This window comes from Papio anubis, chromosome 4, assembly GCF_008728515.1.
Source record: "Papio anubis isolate 15944 chromosome 4, Panubis1.0, whole genome shotgun sequence".
Classification (NCBI taxonomy): domain Eukaryota; kingdom Metazoa; phylum Chordata; class Mammalia; order Primates; family Cercopithecidae; genus Papio; species Papio anubis.
The window spans coordinates 77,568,708-77,594,917 of record NC_044979.1 but is presented as its reverse complement, the minus strand read 5'-3'; the positions used below and the strand labels follow the sequence as shown (position 1 = coordinate 77,594,917).

Genomic DNA, 26,210 nt, shown 5'->3' with positions numbered 1-26,210 from the left:
ACAATGGGGTTTTCCCCTAAATTAATATATAGAAATTATACATAATTTGTAAGCTTAACTCCTTTCTCTCCAAAAGATGATAGGATTTGCAAAATGTAGCGTTAGAGAACCTATTGGGCAGGGGCATGGCCCAAGCCAAAGAAGGAAAACCCCTCTCAGAACAAGGTGGCCATGGCAGCTTCTGGAGAAGCAGTGGGGTCTTCGGGGAAACCAGAGGCCTGGTGACCTCTGGCGACCCAGGTTGTTTTCAGATTGTTTCCCATCACTGGGGAATGAAAGGTGGCCAGCTCAGCAGGAGGCCACTGGAAGCCAGGCTTCAGCTGTCAGAGATGCATTGGTAAAGGATGACATGTGTCTTCTGAATTGTGGAAAAGCTCAGAGGAGAGATACAGTGACTGCCATCTCAACATGGACCAATGAGTCTGTTGATTCATATTTTCCCAGTCACTGGATATGAAGACATCAAGAAAGGACATTAGGATTCAGAGAGAATTCTTTCTGAAAGAAAACAGTAAGACTTTGGAAGAAACATTTGTAGTAAATAAGATGAAGAAAAACATGTTCTGCAAAATGAAAACCAGTAAATAAGGGCTATCATGCACATCAGGAGGCTGCACTGATGGAGATCATTTGAGGAGCACACTGGCATCAAATACATAAAGACGACTGAATCTTTGGAAGGAGTGAGTGAATACATGTAATCTAAATAAGCAGAATTCCACCTCCTATGCACAGAAGTAGAAACTCAGCAGGTGAAGAGTCATTTAAACCCACCTTCATCAAATTGGGAGGTGGAAAACTGAGCTGTGATCTGAAGACCCATGTTTTAGAATGAGAGCTGGTACTTACAAGAAAGAAATGCAGCAATTTCAAAATATAGCTGCAAAAATCCAAAGGGATCCTTCTGAGGAAGAAGACCTGATCAGCAGACACTTTCAAAAACTAAGTTTTTCAAGTCATAATATGCAACATTTATATTGGAAACTGCAGAGAGAAATGACTACTAAGAACTCTGAAAATTCTTACTACAATCAGGAAAGCCTTTGTCCCAAGAGAATGTGTTGAAGACACTGGGGAGTACAACACAAAACTGCATTTCATGCATTTTACTGCAACATTCAAAAGACATCCCTCTTTCTCACCAAATGGTAAAGCTCTTTGTAAGAAGTACCACAGCTTCTCCTTTACCAGGAGATCTAAATATTTCATCAGGGAAAGCAATTCTCCAATCATGGACAGACAATGGTAGATTCATTCCTATGGATGTGCCTAATGATGACACAAACTTTCAGGAACACAACTCCTATAGCAGAAAATCTGTGGACGATACTTTCTGGGTGTTTCCAAGTCCTCCTAAATTCAGTGAGGCAGACTTTGGGGAAACTAAAACTATTGGGTCAAAATAATCAAAACTGCCTTGACAGAAATTAACTCTGAAGAAATTCACATTTAAGATAAGAATGTGGCTGGGTGTGGTGGCTCACGCCTGTAATCCCAGCACTTCGGGAGGCCGAGGTGGGTGGATCACCTGAGGTCAGGAGTTCAAGACCAGCCTGGCCAACATGGTGAAACCCCATCTCCCCTAAAAATACAAAAATTAGCTGGGTATGGTGGCATACCCCTGTAATCCAGCTACTTGGGAGGCTGAGGCAGGAGAATCACTTGAACCCGGGAGGCGGAGGTTGCAGTGAGCCGAGATCGTGCCATTGCACTCCAGCCTGGGCAACAAGAGTGAAACTCTGTCTCAAAAAAAAAAGGGGGGGGGGAGGTGAGGATGTGGGATTTACCCCAGTGGTTTTCCAAGAAATGTGTACAACACACTAAAAGTAAGCTTGGATTAAAAGTCTGCAGAAGTCTTCAGAGTATGTGTGTGTGTGTGTATCTGCACATATTGTACCTTTAGAATTACCTTTAAATTATTACTACCTTTCCTTCTAATTTGATCCCATAATGGGTTATTTTTTGCCAAAATGTCTGCATCCTCAAGAGTGGTGTGTTACCAATGTCACCTTTTCTCTTTGACTTTGCAACAATATTCATTTAAGGCATAATCACTCTTCATGGACAAATCATTGTCTATTAAACTGTAACTTATTTGATGTGTTCTTGAAATTTTTTTACATCATTGGTTTTGTCAGACCTAAGTATTTCATGACAGAAACTACTAAAATAATACCCTGTTCACACTATGTTTATTAAGTATAATTTTAGGACTATAAAACATGTTATATTTACTATGTAAAAATAGAATTCAAATTGAATGTGCTTTTTGGTACAGTAGTCTTAGACATTTCTTGAGCATTGCGGGAAATTGCAAAGCACTGTTAGTTAATGCACTTGGGGTTAAACACATTGTTTTATGTATGAAAAAATAAAGTTAGCTAGCTATCATTTTCCTTTAAAGACCACAAGATATATCATAAGGTGGTTAATGCAAATTAATGGAAATAATAGGTAACTATTAAGGGAAGAATGGAAAACAAGAGAGATCAAAAAGCCTTTGAGGCAAGGCATTTAGTTTTAGCATGATATGGTGAAGGGCTCTATTTTAACAAAATTCCTTGTGATCTTGAATATTTATGATGAAACTTCAAATGTATAGTAAAGTTTATATACTTCTGAATATAATGAAGAATAACAGATCTTTCCAATTTACTTGGCTGAATGCTGAACAGGGAGAGAGGTTTAGCTCTGAAAGTAAAAGCACCAAAATATAGCTTAATTAAATAGAAAAGATAATTTCAAAAGTATTAAGCTTCTTATATTCATGAAATTCTTAAGGTTTCAAACCTAAAGACCTTAATTAAAATTTTAAAATCTTAATAATAAATAAAGGTTAGCTACAACACCAAGGCACAGGAACCAGAGAATTTCTGGGAACTAAGAGAAGATTCACATCCACACTAGCGTAAATATAACAGTTTAATTTGACCTGGCACACCCAAATCATACCACAGGGGGCTTAAAGCTCTGAAATGTCGTGAGCTAACGAAGTCTCCTATGATTACAAAACTGGGAACAGTATCTCAAAAGGAACTTAAGCCTATAGCCCTGCAGTAACTCTAAAATAACTTTGATAATAATGACATTGATCAAAAGTTTTAAAAAAGGGTGGTTGGGGGGGGAGAATAACCTTATACATACCTTGTAATTAAAGCACATACTGTTAATTCTTAACTATTTATAACAAAAAAATGAAAAGAGATTACATTCCTTTGAAAATCCAAGGAAATTAAAATCCCATGATTATCTACAAGAACCTGAAATTACACCCATATTTTCTTCTCTAAAGAGAGATGTTCATATTATGTGTGACACAAGTCTATAATCAATTTTAAAAATATGTGGGAAATCTGTCTTGGTGTATACTATCTAGATTCAAGATAGCTCAAAGCTACTAATACAAAGGGACTATTTTAGACATATAAAATGCACAAGTATAAAAAGTCATATATTATTATAAATACTTAAAGAAAAGTTTAGTGACAGAGCTGAAAATAATATTTTGGGAGAATACCTAACTTCAATTGACATGACTGGCTAGTATTAAAAACTGGCCTGTGATATTTCTGTACAATGTTTGGTGACACACCAGATGGTAAAGTCATAACTACCATATATTGCTAATGTTTTCTGTGTATCATTCATTTCATGTCATCATATTAATTCAAAACATGAGTAACATCTATTCTAACAAGGGACCACAATTATAATGTATGGAATTGAAGGAGGAATTCCTTCAATCAGGAATATGAAGTTTATATTGTTTGGCTTTGCTTACTAAGATAGCAACTGTCATGTCATTAAAGATATTCTCACTAAACCAATAAATAAGATCGGCAAAGGAAATGCATCAGTGAAGCACCCAAAATGTCAGGCTTCAGGGCATACTTAAAGCCTAGCGGTATCTTTCAAACTATACACGAAGACCACTGATGTCTTTCTGAGATTTAAATTGGCATTTAAATTGGCATTCAGCTGACTACCCAGAGATTCTGGAGTTTCCAGCCAAATAAAGGACAAACATACCAACTGGGTATCTTGTGCTACTTGCTGCTGTTTTAAAAAAACAATACGAGATTACAACACTCTTTGTTCCCAAAAATGCCTAACATTTCTGGCTTAAGACTTTTTGAGCCTAATAAATAACTCCATTACTTATGACAGAAGTTTCTTTCATTGATAAATAGGTAGTTCATCAGTTTACAGAATGTGTTATTTCACACAATTTAATATGAAGCAACTAGCAGGTGGTACTATTAAGAACCATCAGTAGTAGGAATTGTTTCATAGATGACCAACTTAATCTACCTTTGGAACACTGCCACCCTTTATAAGGTTTTTCCATATAACCCATTCAAAGTTTTAGTGCCCATCTACTAAAGGTGTTTATGAAATCCTTGTGCAACTTTAAACTTGACCTATCCCACTGAACTATATTTTATGGGACTGTGTTAAAACTGTTGTGTATTCATCCAGACCACATTCTTTAAGAGAACTTCCAGCCAGGATCATGAATGCAATTTATGAAATCACTCGGCAGCAGCTGTAGAATGTTTTCAATGAGGTGGAAAATCAGACTGAATGTTGGATCACCAAAAATTGGTGGCTATGTTGAAGTCTATAAATTTAAACTGCAATGTTAAAGTCTTATGCACACTGATTTAAGTCATTTTTAATTTTTTTCTGTCAAAAATACAACAAAGATTAAGGTTTAAAGTTAACATGAAAAATTTTAAAACACCCCAAATGGCCATGATGTTATATATATATCTATTAGAAACTTTATTATTTTTCCTAGGTTGGAAGACTAATAGCAACTCATTAGAAAATGTTTGCCTTTTCACTTTACTGTTCTCCCTACTTCTTTCTCTTCACATAATTTATTGATTATAGAAGTTAAGAACAATTAGTAAATTTCAAGAAAAAACATTCAACTGGAACTTCATGAATCAACTTTTTTATGTTTAACAAAAACATATCAGTTGGCTAATACTCAGGCAATGAATATTTTCTTAAAAGGAACATGAATTACTCATTGCATTTGCTTACTAAATAACAAGAATAATTTAGTGAATCTCAAAGGCTACAGCAAGTAATTCAAGCAGAAGATTTAAGAATATCTATCTAAAATTGACTATATAAAACAAAATAATGGTCATTAATATTTATCTCGGATATTTTTCACAGTCCTCTAAGGTAGACCCTCTTACTGTCTCCATTGTACAGATAAGGAAAATGAATCATAGTAATGTTAAACAATTTGCTGACGGTCACCAGGTCAGTTAAGGCACGAGATAAACTTCAAAGCCAGTCTGTGTCCACAGTCCAAGCCCTTAGCTGGTACACTTCTCCTGATGATGGTATTTTTATACTTAAGGCTTCTTTTACACATTTTAATGGATCGTTATAAAGATTCTAAATCACTGATCAAACCGTTTATTTCAAATTTGCTCTAGTGTTACACTCCATAGAAGAGATTTCTACTCTTTCAAAAAAAAATGTCTGAATACTCTCTTTTATTGGGGCAGCTTATAAACAAATAGGCAATTGAGCAGTCTTGTGGGTTAATTACCATGAGCAAATTAACTTAAATGCCTATGAGTCTTTGGCATAATTCTCCAGAATGCAAAATGAGCCAATCTTATTGATTCTAGTTTTAACAATACCTCTAGAAGCTTTTTTTTTGGGGGGGGGAGGGGCTGTGTTTTTTGTTTTGTTTTGTTTTGTTTTTCCTTTTCCTTTTTCTTCCTCACTGCTACTACTTTAGTCCAGGACATCTTCATTTCTTGCTTAGACCGCTGAACATTGCTTCCAAATGTCCTCTAACCTGTTTCCTTTACAGACCATGCCCTACACTACTACAGTAGTTCCATCCTTAAAACACATACTTGAGGCCGGGTGCAGTGGCTGACGCCTGTAATCCCAGCACTTTGGGAGGCCTAGACAGGTGGATCACGAGGTCAAGAGATCAAGACCATCCTGACCAATATGGTGGAACCCCCCCTCTCTACTAAAAATACAAAAATTAGCTGAGCGTGGTGGCACGAGCCTGTAGTCCCAGCTACTTGGGAGGCTGAGGCAGGAGAATTGCTTGAACCTGAGAGGTGGAGGTTGCAGTGAACCGAGATTGCACCACTGCCCTCCAGCCTGGTGACAGAGCGAGAACTCCGTCTCCAAAAAAAAAAAAAAAAAAACAAAAAAAAAAAACCATACTTGATCATTTTACTCCTTTCCCCCAGTAGGAACTTTCAACACATTTAAAACTCAAAGTTCAGCAACTTTAGTGTAATATACAAAGCCCCACCAGCATTCCCACCACTGCTTCCACTCCAACTACTACCCCTATCCAGCCCCAACCATCTTTTAGATACCACATATCTCAGTATATTTCATCAAATACTATTTGCTTTGAAAATTGTCATCTTTCTGCTTAATATTGCTTAGATTTGGGTTTGGCAGATTTTGAGGTTTTTTTCCCCCAGGTTTTTGTCTTGTTTTGTTTTTAAGAGAAATGCATGCTTATTAGTACATGCCTATTATTTAAACCTAGCCACTCAGATCATCTGGCTCAGATCAGGAGCAGAGAGGGTGAGACAGACACCCAGTGTACCTTTTGAAGGGCTTAAATGTGAGGATATAGGCAATTGTTTTTCTCTAGAATAAGAATGAACTAGGCAAGTATCAATGCAATTAGAGGTAAGTTCAAAGGTAGAAAAAGAAAGAAGCTGGATGAGACAAGATCAATTGCTTAAAATGAGGACTAGCAGAGAGTGCAAGCAGCAGCAAACATGTCCATCAGTCTCTGTGGGCACATTAGCACGTGGTTCTCAATTTTAGCTGCACATTAGAATCACCTGGGGAGTGTCTACAACGTCCCTGCCAGGTGTTCTTTGGGCCAATTACATCAAAATCTCTAGGAGTAAATCGCAGACATTGGTATTTTTCAGAGCACTCCCAGGTGATTCCAAAGTACTGCCAAGGTTGAAATTCACCCAGTTAAGACAAAAGTGATGAGAAAAGACCACAGAAGAGAGCTGACAGCTCACGTAACTGGAAAGCAAAGATACATTATCATGCCTATATCACAGTTGTGATTTTTTCCAGGAATGCTTAATAGCCTAGGGGCAAGGGCAGAAAAAGGGAAAAGTCGAGTTTATCCAGAGTTGAAAAGTGGCAGGGTCCTAAATAATAAAGACCTGATCTTAGAACACTGCAACTATTGACCATAGGCTCCAGACTGGGTAAGAGAAGTCAGGAAGTGATAAGACACTGAGCAAACAGCTCGCTGTCAATGAATTCAGTGAACGAGTGTAATAGTGGCAGGAAAGAGGGACAAGTTGACATGAGAGAGTAGGATTTCTGGGTTTAAAATTTAAGTTTTTCGAGGTAGCACCACTCTGAGTGATAATATAATCTGGAGCAAGGCCACGGCAGAGAATGACTAGGGTAGAAAAGAGAATGGCTGGCTCCACTGACAAAGTCTTTGGAGATTGAGGTTAGCGTGTTCACCAGGGCATCATGAATTTTAGAGTTGTCCAGGATAACTATAAGATCTAGGAAGCGAAAGAAATCAAGTCAAGGGGTTCTATGAAGTCTGGGGCACAATCCAGAGTGACTAGAGGATAGCAATGGGCAAATACAAGCTCAGAAGATGGCAGCCTTATCAATGAGGTAGAAAAGAAATAGCCTGAAGTGGCAGAGTGACTGCAAGAGACTAACACCCTAATGACAGAAGCCAAGTACCATGTGTGTGACAGAATGAAGAGCATCTGTCTGAGAGAACAAAGTCCTCTCAAAGGATGAAAATGAAACATCATTGCAAACCCATAATTGTCCAGCTCATTCCCATCTTCAGCTTAATGTTCAACATTGGCTTCCACTGCTCTTAAGACATGGCCAGTGCCTACAAGGTCTAGCATGACCAGGGTCTGCCTAACTCCTGAGCCTCATCATGTTCCATGCTCCATCCTGGCTCTCCGCACATCAGTGGAAGGGCCTTTTCCCACTCACCAAATGTGCTATGTTCCCTCCCACCAAAGAGTCATTAAACATTGCTGTTCCCTCAGTCTCAAACTCACCTCTCCCTTCTCCGTCCAGTTAACTCATTCATGTTTCCATTTCCCGTCCAGTTAACTCATTCATGCTTCCATTTCCAACACAAATACATTATGTACTTATGGAAGCCTTACTCAATCTTCCACATTTGATCAGCTGCTCTCATACCATTTATGAACATTGTAGTTTTACACTTATTTAGGTGATCGTATATCTAATGTTTGTCTCTACAATTGGACTGTCAGTTCTATGAGGGCACAGGCCGTATCCATCATATTCACCATAAATTCCTAATGCCCAGCAAAGTCACTGACATACAGTAGGCCCACTATAAATACTGTTGAATAAATGAATGAAAACATGGATACACCACAAATGAGAAGGAACATAGTGAAAAGACTGCTAGAATCTTAATATCATTCATATAGCAGCAAGAGATACCAGTTCTTGAGTGCTTCCTGTGTACCAGATAGGGCTACTTATTTAATCCATGGATCAACCTCTGAGATAGGTTTCTTTTTTTTTTTCTTGAGATGGAGTCTCACTCTGTTGCCCAGGCTGGAGTGCAGTGGTGTGATCTCATCTCACTGCAGCCTCCGCCTCCCGGGTTCAAGTTACTCTCCTGCCTCAGCCTCCCGAGTAGCTCAGATTACAGGTGCACACCACCATGCCTGGCTGATTTTTGTATTTTTAGTACAGACGGGGTTTTACCATGTTGGTCAGGCTGGTCTCAAACTCCTGACCTCACGATCCACCCACCTCGGCATCCCAAAGTGCTGGGATTACAAGCGTGAGCCACTGTGCCCGGCCTGAGATAGGTTTTTATCATCTCAATTTTGTAAATAAGAAAACTGAACACTCAAAGAGATTAAATGACTTGCCTGCTGGCCCCCAGCTGTGAACGGCGAGAACCAGGATTTTCCCAGGTAGAGGTACCCTATCTTTATGTCAAGTTGACTATAAAGATGCCTACAGTTAAAGCCAAATTATCCTCAAAAAAGCAACTCTAGATGTGCACACACGTACACACATATCTGAACATGTACCAGTTTGACTTCAAGCTGGTACTCTGAATAGGGCATTTTATCACAGAATGGAGGTCCCAAGGGTTAAAAATAGGGCCAATAGAAGAAAACAGGTTTGGATGGTGTATTGGTCAGGGTTCTCCAGAGGGACAAAACTAGTGGAATAGATACATATATAAAGACAGTTTATTAAGGAGTATCAAATCACACAATCATATACAAAAAAAAGTTTATTAAGGAGCATTAAATCACACAATCATATATAAAGAGAGTTTATTAAGGAGTATTAAACTCATACAAAGGTCCCACAACAAGCAATCTGCAAGCTGAGGAGCAAGGAAGCCAGTTCAAGTCCCAAAGCTGAAGAACTTGAAGTCTGATGTTCGAGGACAGAAAACATCCAGCATGGGAGAAAGATGTAGGCTGGGAGGCTAAGCCAGTCTAGCCTTCTCACATTTTCCTGCTTGCTTTGTATCCTGGCCAAGTGGGCAGCTGATTAGAGGGTGTCTACCCAGATTAAGGGTGGGTCTGCCTTTGCCAGCCCACTGACTCAAATGTTATTCTCCTTTGGAAACATGCTCACAGACACACCCAGGATTATTACTTTGCATCCTTCAATCCAATCAAGTTGACACTCAGTATCAAATATCACAAGTCCACCCCCTGGCAACTTGAACTCATACACATTTCCTGAGCTCATATATAATTTTCAAATAAAGACAATAATAAGATCATAATTATGCCTAACACAATTCAACTATGCTACGTACAACCGAAAACACACCAATCCCCAACCCAAATGCTATTACATAAAGTTAACAATACTTAAATGCTGATATGAAGTCAATAAATCTTATGTCACATGATAAAGTAAAAAGGGAAATGAAGGCATTTTCTTAGCACAGTGTATACATGAACAAGCATGTTTTTAACAAAAAGAGGAAGAAATACTCACTGAGAATTACAGTCCTCGTTTCTGCAACTGGTCATGTGGTTGTAGCTGGTATTGATGACTACCTTCTTCTGCTACCCATTCTGTATTCCCTTTGCCTTCAGCACACACCTCAACAGGTCGTGCGTTTTTTTCCTAGTGGAGTGACCCAAACCTTCATTCCTGAAGGGTCTTGGCCATTTGTAGGCCTGCCTGGAGTGGGCTGTTGTAGTTTCCCACTGACATTAACCACAGGGCATGGTAATACTAACAGATACCCTAATGGATCTCCTCCATTCCATGCATACTCTTCCTTACCTCTGTTGTGAAGTAGTAGGCTGATTTCATCTTGATAGTCCAGGTCAATCACCCCAGCCAACACTGTATCTCCCTCCTCAGCCTGTTGACTTAAAGGTGGGAGGTGCCCAAAGTATTTAGGTGGCAATCGTAACTTCCAGTTTAATGGAATCGTTGTTGTGCCTCCTGGCAGCATTCCTCCCTCTGGAACTAAGACCTCTAGGCCAGCAGAACGTAATGTCACAGGAACAGGAAGCAAAATTTTGCTAGTGGGTCACTAGGGGTTAGGGTGAATGGTGCCACTTGTACTTCCACCCCTTGATTCCTGGACCCGTGAATCCTGGCTACCGGAGAAACGGTACCATGTATTAGACACTGATTCAGAGCATACACGGCCTTCTGGAGAACTTTACGTCAGCCCTGCAAAGGACTTCAAAAGACCATTCCACTATTCTATCTATCCAGCTGCTTCAGGATAATGGGGAACATGGTAAGACCAGTGAATTCCATGAGCATGAGCCCACTGCTGCACTTCTTTAGCTATAAAGTGAGTGCCTTGGTCAGAGGCAACACTGTGTGGAATACCAAGATGGTAGATAAGGTATTCCATGAGTCCATGGATAACAGTCTTGGAAGAAGCATTGCTGAGGTCACCCGTTAGTGAGCACTCACATGGGATACAAATATCTTTAGTTTTCGACCAGACAGGTCCATCCATATATCTCTTCCCCAATTTTCTTTGTCACCAATTTTCCAATCATGTTTCTTCCAAGTCCCTGACCATCCAGCCAAACCGTTGGCTACAGCCCATGAATCAGTATATAATCACACATCTGGCCATCTCTCCTTCCATGCAAAGTGCACAACCAGATGCAATGCTCAAAGTTCTCCCCATTGGGAAGATTTCCCTTCACCACTGTCCTTCAGGGATGTCCTGAGAAGGGGCTATAGTACTGCAGCTGTCCACTTTCAGGTGGTGCCTGCATATCGTGCAGAACCATCTGTGAACCAGATCCTAGTCTTCTCTTCCTGTGTCAACTGATCATAGGGAACTCCCCATGAAGCCACTGGTGCAGGCTGAGTGAGAGAAGGCAGGGTGGCAGGATTGGAAACCAAGGGCATTTGAGCCACTTCCTCATGTAACTTGTGCCTTCAGGACCTGCTTGAGCCCGATCACATATATACAACTTCCATTTGATGATGGAATGCTGCTGTGCATGACCCACTTTATGGCTAGATGGGTCAGAAAGCACCCAGTTCATGACAGGCAGTGCAAGTCACATGGTGACTTGATGACCCATAGTCAAACATTCAGTTTCCACCAAAGCCCAGTAACAGGCCAAGAGCTGTCTCTCAAAAGGAGAATAGTTACCTGCAGAAGATGGCATGGCCTTGCTCCAAAATCCTAGAGGCCTCCACTGTGATTCACCTATGGGGGCCTGCCAAAGGCTCCAAACAGCATCCCTATCTGCCACCGATACATCAAGCACCATTGGATATGCTGGGTCATATGGCCCAAGTGGCAGAGCAGCTTACACAGCAGCCTGGACCTGTTGTAGAGCCTTCTTCTGTTCTGGACCCCACTCAACACTGGCAGCCTTTCAGATCACTCGATAAATAGGCTGGAGTAAAACACCCAAATGAGGAATGTGTTGCCTCCAAAATCCAAACAGGCCCACTATGTGTTGCGCCTCTTCCCTGGCTGTAGAAGGAGCCAAATGCAGCAACTTATCCTTCACCTTAGAAGGAAAATCTCAACAGGCCCCACACCACTGGATGCCTGGAAATTTTACTGAAGTGGAAGATTCCTGAATTTTAGTCAGATTTTTTTTCCATTCTCTGGCAAGCAAATGTCTCACCAGTAAGTCCAGTTTGTTTTCTACTTCTTGCTCACTGGATCCAATCAGCATAATGTCATCAATGTAATGGACCAGTGTGGTATCTTGTGGAAGCAAAAAGCAATCAAGTTCTCTCCAAATAACATTATGACACAAAGCCGGAGAGTTGATATACCCCTGAGACAGGACAGGAAAGGTATATTGCTGGCCTTGCCAGCTGAAAGCAAATTGCTTCTGGTGGACCTTATGGACAGGAATGGAGAAAAGGGCATTTGCCAAGTCAATGGCTGCATACCAGGTACCGGGAGATGTGTTAATTTGCTCAAGCAATGAAATCGCATCTGGTATAGCAGCTGCACTTGCAGTCACCACTTGGTTAAGCTTACAATAATCCACTGTCATTCTCCAAGATCCATCTGTCTTCTGCACAGGCCAAACAGGAGAGCTGAACGGGGATGTGGTGGGAATCACCACCTCTGCATCTTTCAAGCCCTTAATGGTGGTACTAATCCCTGCAGTCCTTCCAGGGATGCGTTACTGGTTTTGATTTACTATTTTTCTAGGTTGATGCATCTCTAATAGCTTCCATTTCCCACCATAATATCCCTCACCCTGCTAGTCAGGGAGCCAATGTGGGGGTTCTGCCAGCTGCTAAGTATGTCTATACCAATTATGCATTCTGGCACTGGGGAAATGACTACAGGATGAGTCCGGGGACCCACTGGACACACTTTAAGTCGGACCTAAGCTAAAACTCCATTAATTATCTGACCTCCATAAGCCCCTACTTTAACTGGAGAACCACAATGGGTCCCCTGGAATCAACATCACGTCAGATCAACCATGCATTGGGGAAAGGGAAGTGATCAGACATTTCAGGGACTACATCATTTCAGGTAGTCTCTGAAACGTCCGATAGTTTCCCTTTCCCCAATGCATAGTTCCCTGATAAAAGGCTGGAAGTTTCCTTGAGGGAGGATGGGAGAAAGATTAACAGCATAAACTGTTGGTAATGGAGTCCTTCCTCAAGGGGACATGGCCTCCCCTTCATTCAAGGTGTTCTGGGTCTGTAAACTGGCTCAATTCCAGAAATTGATTGAGGGGCCATGATTCTGTTTTTATAATTCAAATTAGTCTTTTGCCCATTAGACCTGAAAATTTTCTGCTCATATAAATTAAGTAGGAATGCAGTAGGCTTCCTATCAATTTCACTTCTAGGAACACCTGATTAATTAGCCAATGCCAGAGCTCTACTTGAGTCAGACTATTCTGATTTTTGCTTTACCTCTGCTGTCCATTACAGTAGCTACGCTTACCTTGCCTTTGACGGTTGAGTGCCGCCACTTGGCCCCTGCCATCTCAGGATCCAGTTATTCCCATCGTATTTAAATTTTGTAGTTGCATGACTATGGTTCCCACTGCTAGATTTGACATACAGAGAAGAGCAATTATAGGGCTCTTGAAAGATACAGGTGCTGCCCTCACAAATCTATTTTGCCAAGCACTGGTCAAAGGTATTATCTTCTGGACCCTCCCAGCTGGGAAGAGTAGGTCTAAAGTGACTAATCCACTCCACCATCCCAATCTCCCTAAGGCTTTGGATCCCTTCCTCTACATTAAACAAAGGGAGATCAGGCATTTCGAGCTCGCTCACAGTGGGCCAGCTTTTAATCCACATTTCAGCTCATCAAACAAACAAACTATATTAGAACATTTTTTAACTCCCTGAGCTGTAACATTAAATGCAGAATCCCTGCTTAGTGGGCCCAAACCAATAAATTCAGCCTGATCTAACTCTATGTTCCTTCCACCATTATCCCACACCCTTAATATCAATTCCCACGCCTGTTCTCCAGATTTCTGCTTATATAACTTGGAAAATTTAAGCAGTTCTTCTCAAGTGTAGCACACCTCCTCATGGGTCACACTCTGAACCTCACCTCTAGGGGTCCACCAGGACTTTAGTCTAGTTGTAGGTGTAGAAGCAAACAGGGGTGTTGGCAGTGGCTCCTGAGGAGAATCAACATGATCTTGCCTGGCAACTGCCTCAGGGGAGGCCATTACTGTTGCCTCAGGCAGTGCAGGGTTTATCTCCTCAGACAAAGGTGGAAAGGCCGATGGCAGCATGGGTTGGAGAGGGGATGTTGCCAATACTGGGGATGGAGAAGCTGTTTCTTCTGGCAAAAAAAGATTCATCAGGGTTTACAATCTCAGTGTCCCCACTTCACTAGGGTCCTCCCACACATCCCCATTCCAAGTTGCAGGGTCCTATTCTTTTCCAATCAATGCCCTCACTTTAACAGTAGACACCTGGTGAGGCTGTGCATGCACCTTCCATTACAGGTCAGCCACTCACATGATAAGAGCTTGTGTCTGCTTTTCCACAATTTCAGCTCTTTCTCTACAGGAAATAAGACTCTCACTGAGGGCAGTCTTAGGAGATTTAAGGTTCAGTATATGCTTCTGAAGCCGGGAGTTAGAATCCCTGAATTCATCATTTTCCTTCATCATTTTGTCCAGTGAACTTAGGAGCAACCAACTAACTTCATTAGTTTCCTAATTCTCCACATATAGCCAAAGGTATTATGTACAGAGTCACTAAACTCCTTGCCTCACGTGAGCGGTAAATTAGGAGCATCAAATGCATTTATTTTGCATAACTCTCTAAACAGTTAATGCCAAGGACCATCAGTGTTTTCCATACTGATAGAAATAGAGTCCTTAGCATTATTGAGTCTAATCATATTAAGCAGCCAACTCCAGAATTCCCAAAACCAATGAAAGAACTCCATCCTTAATATTCTGTTCCTCTAGAACCACTCCTGGTACCAAAATCTGTATTAGTCAGGGTTCACTAGAGGGACAGAACAGGACATATATATATGTGTGTGTGTGTGTGTGTATGTGTGTGTGTGTGTAGAAAGAGAGAGAGTTTATTAAGGAGTATTAAACTCACATGATCACAAGACCCACAATAGGCTGTCTGCAAGCTGAGGAGCAAGGAAGCCAGTCCAAGTCCCAAAGCCAAAGAACTTGAAGTCTGATGTTCAAGGACAGGAAACATTCAGCATGGGAAAAGATGTAGGCTAGGAGGCTAAACCAGTCTAGCCTTTCCACGTTTTCCTGCCTGCTTTATATCCTAGCCAAGTGGACAGCTGATTAGACAGTGCCCATCCAGATTAAGGGTGGGTCTGCCTTTCGCAACCCACTGACTCAAATGTTAATCTCCTTTGGAAACACCCTCACAGACACACCCAGGATCAATACTTTGCATCCTGCAATCCAATCAAGTTGTATTAACCATCACAGATGGGGAATTCAATAAAATCCCTGAGAGGGCAAGTAGCAAAATCCTCATGAGCAGTCACAAAAAAAAGAGCGAGGAGGAAGAGGCAGCACAGAGATTGATTCAATGCCTCTGCAGAGATCTTTCCCAGGGTGGAAGTGAGTTTTCATTCCAGTAGATCATAAAAGTAACAGTTCCTGCTGATGACAAAAGTCTCCTCCATATTTTTTGAAACATAACTCTGCCATCGCCATTTAGTACTTATACAAATGCATGAGTTTCTTTTTAAGGAAAAATGGCTCCTAATGGCAGTATCCCCTATGGCTCACAATTATGCAGCTTAGCCTGGTTTTCATGCAGGTGCCTTAACATTTAAAGTAGAATTCAAACTTGACCACAATGACAGGTCCAGGGCTCATGAACCTCTGCAAACATATGGAATACGTGAGAAAAGAAACTTCACTATGTTTTTTTTTTCTATCTAGTTTTGGTCAAAAATCCAAATGACAGAAAAAGAGATTCACATACTCTATTAGTTTCCTAAAGCTGCCATAGCAAAATGGTACAAACTTGGTGGCTTAACACAACAGAAATGTATTCTCTCATATTTCTGGAGACTAGAAATCTGAAATCAAGGTGTCAGTGGGGCTGTGCTCTCTCTGAAGTCTCCAGGGGAGAATCATTCCTTGCCTCTTCCTAGCTCTGGTGGTTTCTTGCAATCCTTGGTGTCCCTTGGCTTGTGGTAGCATCACTTCGATCTCTGCCTCCCTCACATGGCCATTTCCTGTGTCTCCCTATGTCCAAATTTCCCTCTTCTTATAAGGACATCAGTCATTGAAGGAGGCGGGCCCAATCCAATGAGTATGACCTCATCTTAACTTGATTCCATCTGCAAAGAGACTCTATTTCAAAATATGGTCAGGTCACATTCACAGGTACTGGGGGTGAAGCCTTAAATATATCTTTTTGGGGGGACAGAATTCAACCCATACCTCATACTAACCACCTAGTCTGGATTACTAGAAGGCAGCACACCTGCACTTAGACTTCACTGAAGGCTCTTAATACTTCAGTAAAATGCCCCCTTTTTTTAATAAAAAAAGTTTAAATAAAAATATACGAAAAAACGAATTGGCTTGTTCTACAAAATCACTATTGAAGATACTTTTTTTTTCTCAAAAAGTCTTTTTATAAATACCATGAAAAAAGTTTATTTCATGTGATGACAGCGAAAATTTTCCTTTTGTTTGGCAATTAGGAAGCTTACTAGTCAGCACTATAATACTATACTAATACTCAGTAGTCTATAGTACCATAATACTACAGTAGTCTGGGTGTTTCTCAAGTTTGGATGGGGAGAGTAAGTTTAGGAGGGAAATGATTAAAAACACAGATGCCTGGGACCCACTCCAAACCTATAAAATCAGAAGTGATGGGGATGAGGCCCAGGCTTATTCACTTCTGACAAACAGCCAAAGTCATTCTGCTGTACACCAACTTTGAGTGCCACCAGCCTAGGGTTTTTACACCCCATTTCCCCCTTTATTCTCAGAGATGTATAGTTTGCAAGTTTTATATTTTAATGTTCTTGTGTCCTTTACTGCAAGCTATATATATTTTTAGCTATTTACAATTAAGATTAACAAGCAATTTCTAAGTATTCTACTTCTGAACTACACATTTGAAATAATATTTGTGACTATATTTTAGGTTCTGTAGCACTTTTCCAAAGATGACATACATTTTCAAACAGATGACTTTATTCATGCTTACCAAGTCCCTCTGAGGTACACTGGAAGAAGAAACTATTATTCCCTTCAAAAATAAAGGCTCAAGTCCAAGTCAAACTGAGTATTTATTAAACACCTTTAATGTTCAAGACACTTAAATATCACCTCATCAGGGCAGGTAATAGCCAGGGAAGTACATCTCTAAATATGGAAAGGTTAGTATACCACTTAAACACGTACACTGATTTACCATCTCTTGTTTGTACAGAATTAGTCTAGACAATTTAATTATTTTAATTGATCAGTGTAAGTAGTCGTGAACAATTCAGAATAAAAGTGCCAAGTACTTTCTTTCCACATTATTCTTCTCATCTTCAGTTCACATATGAAAACTAAAGCCTCCTAAACTTAAGATTATAAAGTACTGCAAAGTACAATAGTCACTACGGTGAAAAAAAAAATACTAGTTTCCATAGCTGTCTACAGCTCAACTATCTGAAAAACACATAGTCGGTTTGAAGTCTTTTGTGAAATCCCTTGTGAGACTCTACTGTTGACTGTGGTTAGAATACATTCAAAAGTATAATCAGATTGCATCATCACCATCACCTGCTCAGAGGCAAGTTGAAGAAACATGTGCTCATGAGGCTGAAGCTGGTTTATTGTACTACACTCTCATGTGGGCTTGCCAGAGAGATTAGTCACCATTTTGCAGCTGGTTTCAAATTCAGTTGCTGCGATACAAGTGCAGATGCGATGGCTTACCCTAATTATATTGCTCCAGTTTAATCTTTCCATTTGTAGCATACTATATATTGGATCAAATTCAAGATTCTGGATTGGTTTCAAATAGAAGAGACTTCAAATCACACATTTGTGATCCTCTCCTAAAGCTTGCTGATCATATTTCATCATTGTCTCTTTTGGATTTTCTGAATCCCCCCCAAAGGTGTTTTTAGCTCTCAAGTCTTCACTAAATCTTGATAATAAAAACGCAGGGGGAAAAAAAACAGTTCTTAAAGTTTTTTTTTTTAACAAAATAAAAGGAAAGTTATGTCATCTCCAAAAATACTCATATATTTTTTAAAATTTCAATTTTCTTCCTGTTTGGAATTAAATAGATGAGAAAATTCTAAGGAAATTAATTGTAATCAGTGGTTTCTAAACTTGACTGATGGTCAAAATCACTTGGGAAGCTTTAAAACACAGATACATTTCCCCCACTTCACCCTATACCTGTTGAATCATAATTTAAAGAAGTTTATTTTTAAATTAATCTAGAAGTTAAATAAAGCTTATACTGGTATTGCTTCTGAGAGTCAGAAAGAAAAAAGAAAGGTTCCTGCCTATCTCAGGCAGGTCTTTTTAACTGCCTGCTTCTGTCCATATTTAATAAATGCCATCTGTCAAGAATGATGTCTATACAAAGAGATGATGTAATCAGAAGAACTTTAAAATAAAAGAAAAAATAAAATCCTAGCATCATCAGATCCACAGAAGCTACTCAGGTAAGAGGCTCTAAGAGGAGATTTTTGGATGTGAAAAACAATGATAAGGAGTACAACACACAATCATCTTAATTTTGTAAGTATCTGTTTCAATTTGTCGGATACATAGTTTTTCCCTTCAAAATAACTTGAAGGTATTATTTTGAAGACACACATAGTGAAACTTAGATTATGCATTTTTTACTCCATTGTTTCTTATTCATTTCTTCCACGCTAGTGCTGGGAATATGGTGGTAAGAACAGACAACCCACGCCCTCACTATGCATACAGTATCATCGATGGCATTATAAAAATATCAAAATAGTTTTATGGTTAAAATAAACTATAAGAAATTCACATCGGTATATTTCACAATACCCTTGGGGATAAAAATAACACAGTCAAGTTATAGTTGACACATTATTTGGAAAAATCACTCAAGTTCTGCTATTTCTCCTTCCCAAATTAATACCAGTTTTACTTTATTATCTGATCTAAAATTTATAATTTATTACACAAAAATGTGAAGTTAATAAGTGAATGGTATACCATAGGTTATTCAACACACTGCTAAAATTAAAAATCACTGTGTCAATTCTAAAAACGAGATTTCCCTAAACTCTAAAAGCTACACAACTATGATAAACAATCTATAGTACTTTGCAACTCTTAATATCATAATTAAACATCAAGTTTAATTAATAGAAAATTTCCTAAACAGATTTTCACATGATAGAATATGTTAATTGGATAATTATGGCCAATCATAAACTTAAGCATAAAAGGTGATGGTAAAATAAAAACAAAATCTTGAGGACAAAATTTCAAACTCATGCTCTCATCCAGGCCAGAGTTCCTGAACTATATACAATTACAAACTAACTTCTTTGTTATTTAAACTGCATTTTACTCTTTACAAATACAAGTAGTTTTCCAAATACTCCATGCTGTTGATGCCCCAAAGTGGGGAAAACAGATGAATTAAATAAGTAGAGGCCATGTTAGCCAATGTGATTGAGACCATTTCTTCATTTAATAAAAAAACAGCTAAAGTGGGAAATCATAAAAAATATATGCATACCTTAAACATTTTACTTGAAAACAAATAAATCACATTCATTTAATAAAGTAAATACTTCTGAAGTAGCGGAGTTGTCTGAGGTAAATACCTGAGGTTATCCTCTCATGCCAAAGAAACTGAAGGATGAGGACACACGAGGAGTGAGTTTAAGAGTGGAGGTTTAATAGGTGAAAGAAAGAGGAGGCCGGGTGAGGTGGCTCACACCTGTAATCCCAGCACTTTGGGAGACTGAGGCAGGCGGATCACTTGGGGTCAGGAGTCAGGAGTTCGATACCAGCCAGGCCAACACGGTGAAACCCAGTCTCTACCAAAAATACGAAAATTAGCTGGGAGTGGTGGTGCATGCCTGTAGTCCCAGCCATTCGGGAGACAGAGGTGACAGAATCGCTTGAACCCGGGATACGAAGGTAGCAGTGAGCCAAGATCGTGCCATTGCACTTCTGCCTGGGCAACAGACCAAAACTTCGTCTCCAAAAAAAAAAAAAAAGGGAGAGAAAAAGAAAGAAAAAGAAAAAGAAAATGAAAAAAGAAAGAGGAAAGCTACCTCGTGCGGAGGAAAGGGTCGCTAACGGGTTTCCGGGTTCACGGCAAGAAGACGTTGGTTTTATAGGAGGCGGTGTCTGATTTACATAGGACACGAGAGATTGGTCAGACCAGGTATTCTATTTACATAGCATGGGAAGAACCTGGCCCACCCCCCCCCAGTCTTTTTTTTTTTTTTTTTCTTTCAGACGGAGTCTCGTTCTGTCGCCCAGGCTGGGTGCAGCGGCGCGATCTCGGCTCACTGCCAGCTCTGCCTCCCAGGTTCACGCCATTTGCCTCAGCCTCCCGAGTAGCTGGGACTACAGGCGCCCGCCACCACCCCCGGCTAATTTTTCTGTATTTTTAGTAGAGACGGGGTTTCACCGTGTCAGCCAGGATGGTCTTGTGATCCGCCCCCCTCGGCCTCCCAAAGTGCTGGGATTACAGGCGTGAGCCTCCTCGCGGGCCTCCACCCTAATCTTTTATTAGACAGATGGGTTCGCTACCTGGCCACCGCCATGTTCCCTGCCTCTTTACTGTGCAAGTAGTGACAAAGAAAACGGAAGGTGGAGCCTCCATGTTGAACATACCTGGCTTCCAAGTAGCCCTTTACTATTGGCAGAGCTGCCAGCATTCACCTGTGCAAGCTTCCAGCTTGCTTATCTATGTCTGCAGCTCGATTTTTCAGGTTGCCCTTTTGTTAGAAAAGAAATGATTTGGGGACTGCTTTGTATTAAAAAGGAAACCTTGCCAAGGACTCTCTTACCCTCTCACTAACTGCCTAAATAATTTCTTTCTAGCTCCCGTATCACTTTGAAGTTATAAGAATAAATACAATTTTTCTTGGCATTGTTCCTTCCCATGTTGCAATAATATCGAATCCTGATTCAAGCTGTTACTTAATACAACATAGAACTATTTCTAGGGCATCTATGGCATGAGTAATTTTTGCCTCTGGATTGCTCTTATCTCCTCCTCCTCTTCATATTTAGATCCATCCTTTTCTGCCCCAGCTTGTTTGCTTTCTGCATCCATAATTTCATTTTCAAACAATTTTTTTAACTGTAACCATGTCTGACATATATTAGTTTCTAATTTTAAAAATTCTTCAATTTGAGATACTTAAAAACAAATATACAACAGCAACAAACTATGTTTTATACTATCTCCTTGTAATTAACAATATTTTTAAGTGATAGTTTTCACCAAAGTTTAGTAAATGGTTAAATGTAAATTTTGCTCTATGCTATCACTACACTATTTTTTAAATGTTTGATGTTATTCTATCTTATATGACTGTTACTACTGTCTTATACTTCTTTTCCCAAATTAAAACTCAAAACTCTTCTTTACATCTTTTGCATCTCCTCTTTACATACTCTGATTTATGGGTTAGAGGAAGGATATTACATTCAATGGTAAAACTGACTTTTAGGTCATTTTTTTTCCGGAAATCTGTGGATCTTTATTTTCATTTTTAAAAATAATTGCTATTGAAAAACTCTATCCTCATTTGAATGAAAACAGAGCTCTTCTTTGTATTGCTCATCATTGCATACCCAACACCCAGCATAGCACCTAGCACACAGAAATATTCAGATATTGTCTGAATGCATGAATGTTTATATAATTTCATGGAAGCATTAATTATTGAAATAAGAGTGCACTTCCCTAAGTTACTTATCAGGGAACTAGCTTTGGTTGTCAATAGCTTTGAGTTTCAGATTTAGGAAAAAATTCATTAAGTTAGCTATTCTAACACCTAGCTATAAGGTCTAAGGTCAACTGTTCTGCTACTACTCTTCACCAAGATCACTGATGAAATTTCATTCATAAATCTGGTGAAAACATTTCAGTTCTTATCCTACTTGTAGTTCACTTTGTCTCAGGTCCTCAGAAAAAGGATGTGAAGACAATGCACAGGGAGTACAATCATTTCAGGTAAGTTTATTTTCTTTAACTGTTTCTATGCTGAAGGTACACTGAAGGTACATATTAATGGTGAGATATTCTATAATTCAGAGTCCATCTCGTAAAACACTAAAAAAAAAGATGTATTTTTTTAAGTTCTAAGATTTGTGAATTTGCCTACAACAAAAGACTGCAGCTTGTTAGTTCTAGTTTCATTGCTGCCTATGGCAACTGTAATTCCACTGTAGAGTTGTTTGTTTGTTTGTTTTAATTCTAGTGCCCCTGTTCTGCTTCTGTAGGTTATTATTTTGAAGAACTAGTTCAGCTACATGGTATAACAGGTCTGCAAGTGTTGCTATCAACTAAAAAAAAAAAAAGTAAAATTTTTGAACAACCAGTTCACGAGGAAATAAACAATTACTCTACACAAGTGCCCAACACCCTAAATCCTGACTTTCTCCCAGCTTCCAACCTGTTACTTGCTTTAACCTTCCCACAGGAAGGTTTCCAGCTGAGGCCTTTATTTGCCGATAGAGTTCTAAGCCTTTCTTATGTAAGTGCAACATACAATACATTGTACACAATCTCCAACTGTTTTTAAGCAAATGAGAATTTAAAGACATTTATAAATCAATCTACCACTGATTCCTAGATCATAAGGCAACTCACCCACACCGAAATTGACAGCTCCTTCTTTATTTTAGCAATTAAACTGTATAGATTATTTCTAAAGCATTTAACAAAGTTTCGTAGATATAAGTACTCCCTCTTTATTCACGGCTAAGTACTACCTCTTAATTCATATTTTAATTAAATCATGTAATTATAATAAACAAGGACATACATTTAGCAGCAAACAGCTTGACACTTCAACAGCACTGTGCTGGAGCAGCCAAAGAAAGTCTGCTCGTCAGAGAATAAACTAGATGCTGTCAACATCCAAGGATTTATGGAAAAGTTGGAAATGCTGGTCAATATGCAAAGTCACGTAAGTGGAGGTCAGTTAAGATTGATATGCTTTTCTTTGAGAAAAGGCCATGAATCAAGTCTCAACACATTTCAAGAATTTCTATCATTTGTACCACCCTCTCTGACCACAGCGCATTAAATTAAAAATCTTCACCAAAAAGATAACACAAAAAAACTCAATTTTTTGAAATCTTAAAACATTTAAGAATAACTCAGCAAAGTAGTATTGACAATGAAAACCGTGTGGGGCAGGTGTGGTGGCACATGCCTGTAATCCCAGCTACTCAGGAGGCCAAGGCAGGAAGATCACTTGAGACTAGGAGGTGGAGGCTGCAGTGAGCTGTCTGTGGTCACACCACTGCACTACAGCCTGGGTGACAGAGTGAGATCCTGTCTCTGAAAAAAATTTTTTTAAGTTTTTAAAAAGAGAAAACTGTGTAAAATGACAAATGAATGGAAATAATACAAATTAAAATTTGGAAGCTGCTAAATAGCATTTGAAGGGAAATACAGGACATTCCTAATGTTAGAATTTTTAAAAGCTTAAACATGATGATCCAAGGACAAGCAACCAACTTAAAAAGTCAAAATGAAACTAACAAAATGAACTTCAAAGAAAATGAAAAAGGAAATAATTAAGGTAAGAGCAAGAAATGATGAAACAGAAAATAAAATGCAACAGAGGAACAATGCATCCTAAAACCGGTCTTTTGAAAACCCTAAGAAAATAAATAGTAAAGCAATAAATAAACAATATTGCCATGGGGGGAGGAGCAGACATAATGAAAATCCCAGAGATTAAAAAATGGTAAGAAGATATCATTAAAAAAAAAAAAAAAAAAAAAAACCTGTATCTATAAATTTAGATTTTTTTTTTTTTTTTTTGGAGACAGAGTTCCACTCTGTCACCCAGGCTGGAGTGCAGTGGTGTGATCTCGGCTCACTGCAACCTCCACCTCCTGGGTTCAAGCGATTCTCCTGCCTCAGCCTCCTGAGTAGCTCGGACTACAGGTGCATGCCACCACGCCCGGCTAATTATTTTTGTATTTTTAGTAGAAACGGGGTTTCACCATGTTAGCCAGGCCAGTCTCAATCTCCTGACCTCGTGATCTGCCTGCCTCAGCCTCCCAGCGTGCTGGGATTACAGGCGTGAGCCACCGTGCCTGGCCCTAGAATATTTTTTAAATGAGCAATCACCTAGAAAAATACCTTACCAAATTGACACAATAGGCTAGTCTACAATTATCAACAAATTCATTCAGTACATAAAAGCTACCCACTAAAGAAACACCAGGCCCAGATAATTTTTACAGGTGAATTCTATTAAAATCAAATCTTATACTAATTCTAATAACACTCAATGCCTATTATGTTTTTTCAATAAGCCTTTAGCCAACCAGAAGTAACCCAAAAAACAATATGTACTGTATTTAGTAGTTAACAACTGCAAACGTTATAAGCATTCTTTTTACAATCAAAAGTGGGAAAAAGATGTTTTCTTTGACATTTCTCTTCAACATACTAGAGGTCCTAGACCATGCAATAAGACCAAAAGATAAAATGAAAGCCATAAGAATTTGAATGGATCAAAACTCACTATTCACAGAGGTTATAATTATCTACTTAGAAAATTCAAAAGAATCTAAAGATGAATTATGAGAAGTAAATACTTTATCAAGATAGTTGCTACAAATATCAACTACCTGTTTCTATGCTGGCAACAAACAGAAAATACAATTTTTAAAATATTTAGTATAATAATAAAACAAAAAAGCACTCTAAGAATAAATCTGACAAAAGGAGAAATGTGATTTTTATGAAAAATGTATAGCAATTTTACAAAAATTTATTAAGGAAACCTAAGTAAAGGGACAGAAATATATTTCTGAAGACTAAATATTGTAAATACAGCAATTCTCCCCTAAATTAGTCTATATGTTCAATAAAATTTCAACAAAAATCACATCAGAGTGGGTGGGTTTGAGTGATTATCCATTTATTATTCATTTTTTATTTATTTGGCATAAGATGAACTGATGCTTCATTATATAGAAAAGCAGAGAACAAAGGAAGGTTGAGATGGTTTTAAAGGATAGTAATATAATGAGCTTTATGACATTGGCTCAGAGAGAGAAAAATAGCCTGATAAGGTAGGAGAACCGAAGATACTATATATGTAAGAGTGAGCTTGGAAGATGCATGAAGAAAAGAAGATGAATTAATCCAAAATAGTCCTAAGAAAACAGGTTATCCCTACAAAAAAAAAATTAAAATCAGATCACTATACCACACTATAACCAAAGTTAACCATAGAGCTTTAAGAAGATGCTATAGGAAGATAACTTTCTGATCTTCAAGAAGGAACTTTTAAAATCAGACTGAAATATAAAAGATAAGGAAAAGTTTTATAGATTTTAAAACTGTCACATCAAAATCTCTTCATTAACAAATATAATTAAAAAGAGAAACATAAGTCAACTAGATTACTGTAAAATGCAGCAAAATTCATAACTAGATCCCCTTAGAATCAGTTTTTTAAATGATAGACAACACAATAGAGAAAAGAGATAGTGATTTTACTGAGGAAAAAACCACATATGACTATTAAACATAAATAAAAATGTCCAATTCCATTATAAACAAGAAAATGTAAATTAAAAACACAAGATACCATTTTATAATCAACAGACTGATAAAAATTTAAATCTCACAATATTACATGTTAAAAAGGATATAGTATAAGTAGAATTTTCATATACCACTTGGGAAAAAAATTTGCCATTATTTACTAAAGTTAACATGTGCATAGCCTGTAATTCCTCCTGGAAATAAAATCTAGAGGAAAGCTCACATACGTGCACCAGGAGACATGTACAAGGATGTTTGTAACAGCATCATTTTGTCTTTTATTTGAACTTTTTGACATAACCCTAAATTCACATGCAGGTTGGAGAAATTATATGGAAATATCCCATGTAGCTTCTACCCAGTTTACCACAGTGGCAACATCTTGCAAAACTATAGTTCAATGCCACAACCAGGATATTGACATTAACACACACCAGATAAAGAAT

The 26,210-nt window shown here is 38.8% G+C and overlaps 1 protein-coding gene across 3 annotated transcripts in view; it reads right to left on the bottom strand.

The window, feature by feature from the left end:
• UMAD1 (UBAP1-MVB12-associated (UMA) domain containing 1) overlaps positions 1–26,210 on the bottom strand; it is a 250,563-nt gene that overhangs the window by 151,466 nt on the left and 72,887 nt on the right. The window lies entirely within an intron of this gene.